This window comes from Camelus bactrianus, chromosome 19, assembly GCF_048773025.1.
Source record: "Camelus bactrianus isolate YW-2024 breed Bactrian camel chromosome 19, ASM4877302v1, whole genome shotgun sequence".
NCBI lineage: Eukaryota > Metazoa > Chordata > Mammalia > Artiodactyla > Camelidae > Camelus > Camelus bactrianus.
This window is the reverse complement of record NC_133557.1, coordinates 50,705,421-50,708,739: the sequence shown is the minus strand read 5'-3', so window position 1 is coordinate 50,708,739 and position 3,319 is coordinate 50,705,421.

Genomic DNA, 3,319 nt, shown 5'->3' with positions numbered 1-3,319 from the left:
ACAGGATCTTCAAACCAGCACTTGGAAACAGACTGAGAAAACAGAGTAAAAGTTTCTCCTGCAACCCGTTCCCTTTGTGCTAGATGAACGAACGTCTCTCCACATGCTCAGTTCTGAGAGAGAAGTGTGTGTGAAAGCCGTCCTTCATCTAGCTTGTTGGGAACACAAAGTTTCTCTTCAGTTGCAAACTCCACTCCATACATATATATGGGGAGGTACTAGTTCCAACTCGTTTTTACAGTGAAAACTTCAGAATCTTCAAACCAGCACTTGGAAACAGACTGAGAAACCAGAGTAAAAGTTTCTCCTGCAACCCGTTCCCTTTCTGCTAGATGAACGAACGTCTCTCCACATGCTCAGTTCTGAGAGATAAGTGTGTGTGATAGCCGTCCTTCACCTAGCTTGTTGGGAACACAAAATTTCTCTTCAGTTGCAAACTCCACTCCATACATATATATGGGGAGGTACTAGCTCCAACTCGGGTTTACAGTGAAAACTGCAGGAACTTCAAACCGGCACTAGGAAAGAGACTGAGAAACCAGAGTAAAAGTTTCTCCTGCAACCCGTTCCCTTTGGGCTAGATGAACGAACGTCTCTCCACATGCTCAGTTCTGAGAGATAAGTGTGTGTGAAAGCCGTCCTTCATCTAGCTTGTTGGGAACACAAAATTTCTCTTCAGTTGCAAACACCACTCCATACATATATATGAGGAGGTACTAGCTCCAACTCGGTTTTACAGTGAAAACTGCAGGAACTTCAAACCGGCACTAGGAAACAGACTGAGAAACCAGAGTAAAAGTTTCTCCTGCAACCCGTTCCCTTTGTGCTAGATGAACGAACGTCTCTCCACATGCTCAGTTCTGAGAGATAAGTGTGTGTGAAAGCCGTCCTTCATCTAGCTTGTTGGGAACACAAAGTTTCTCTTCAGTTGCAAACTCCACTCCATACATATATATGGGGAGGTACTAGTTCCAACCGTTTTTTACAGTGAAAACTTCAGGATTTTAAACCAGCACTTGGAAACAGACTGAGAAACCAGAGTAAAAGTTTCTCCTGCAACCCGTTCCCATTTTGCTAGATGAACGAACGTCTCTCCACATGCTCAGTTCTGAGAGAGAAGTGTGTGTGAAAGCCGTCCTTCACCTAGCTTGTTGGGAACACAAAGTTTCTCATCAGTTGCAAACTCCACTCCATACATATATATGGGGAGGTACCAGCTCCAACTCGGGTTTACAGTGAAAACTGCAGGAAATTCAAAACCGCACTAGGAAACAGTCTGAGAAACCAGAGTAAATGTTTCTCTTACAACCCGTTCCCTTTGTGCTAGATGAACGAGCGTCTCTCCACATGCTCAGTTCTGAGTGATAAGTGTGTGTGAAAGCCGTCCTTCATCTAGCTTGTTGGGAACACAAAGTTTCTCTTCAGTTGCAAACTCCACTCCATACATATATAAGGGGAGGTACTAGTTCCAACTCGTTTATACAGTGAAAACTTCAGGATCTTCAAACCAGCACTTGGAAACAGACTGAGAAACCAGAGTAAAAGTTTCTCCTGCAACCCGTTCCCTTTGTGCTAGATGAACGAACGTCTCTCCACATGCTCAGTTCTGAGAGAGAAGTGTGTGTGAAAGCCGTACTTCACCTAGCTTGTTGGGAACACAAAGTTTCTCTTCAGTTGCAAACTCCACTCCATACATATATATGGAGATGTACAAGCTCCAACTCGGTTTTACAGTGAAAACTGCAGGAACTTCAAACCGGCACTAGGAAACAGACTGAGAAACCAGAGTAAAAGTTTCTCCTGCAACCCGTTCCCTTTGTGCTAGATGAACGAACGTCTCTCCACATGCTCATTTCTGAGAGATAAGTGTGTGTGAAAGCCGTCCTTAACCTAGCTTCTTGGGAACACAAAGTTTCTCTTCAGTTGCAAACTCCACTCCATACATATATATGGGGAGGTACTAGTTCCAATTCGTTTTTACAGTGAAAACTTCAGGATCTTCAAACCAGCACTTGGAAACAGACTGAGAAACCAGAGTAAAAGTTTCTCTTGCAACCCGTTCCCTTTGTGCTAGATGAACGAACGTCTCTCCACATGCTCAGTTCTGAGAGAGAAGTGTGTGTGTAGCCGTCGTTCACCTAGCTTGTTGGGAACACAAAGTTTCTCTTCAGTTGCAAACTCCACTCCATACATATATATGGGGAGGTACTAGCTCCAACTCGGTTTTACAGTGAAAACTGCAGGAACTTCAAACCGGCACTAGGAAACAGACTGAGAAACCAGAGTAACAGTTTCTCCTGCAACCCGTTCCCTTTGTGCTAGATGAACGAACGTCTCTCCCCATGCTCAGTTCTGAGAGATAAGTGTGTGTGAAAGCCGTCCTTCACCTAGCTTGTTGGGAACACAAAGTTTCTCTTCAGTTGCAAACTCCACTCCATACATATATATGGGGAGGTACTAGCTCCAACTCGGGTTTACAGTGAAAACTGCAGGAACTTCAAACCGGCACTAGGAAAGAGACTGAGAAACCAGAGTAAAAGTTTCTCCTGCAACCCGTTCCCTTTGTGCTAGATGAACGAACGTCTCTCCACATGCTCAGTTCTGAGAGATAAGTGTGTGTGAAAGCCGTCCTTCATCTAGCTTGTTGGGAACACAAAATTTCTCTTCAGTTGCAAACACCACTCCATACATATATATGAGGAGGTACTAGCTCCAACCATTTTTTACAGTGAAAACTTCAGGATCTTCAAACCAGCACTTGGAAACAGACTGAGAAACCAGAGTAAAAGTTTCTCCTGCAACCCGTTCCATTTTTGCTAGATGAACGAACGTCTCTCCACATGCCCAGTTCTGAGAGAGAAGTGTGTGTGAAAACTGTCCTTCATCTAGCTTGTTGGGAACACAAAGTTTCTCTTCAGTTGCAAACTCCACTCCATACATATATATGGGGAGGTACTAGTTCCAACCATTTTTTACAGTGAAAACTTCAGGATCTTCAAACCAGCACTTGGAAACAGACTGAGAAACCAGAGTAAAAGTTTCTCCTGCAACCCGTTCCCTTTGTGCTAGATGAACGAACGTCTCTCCACATGCTCAGTTCTGAGAGAGAAGTGTGTGTGAAAGCTGTCCTTCATCTAGCTTGTTGGGAACATAAAATTTCTCTTCAGTCGCAAACACCACTCCATACATATATATGGGGAGGTACTAGCTCCAACTCGGTTTTACAGTGAAAACTGCAGGAACTTCAAACCGGCACTAGGAAACAGACTGAGAAACCAGAGTAAAAGTTTCTCCTGCAACCCGTTCCCTTTGTGCTAGA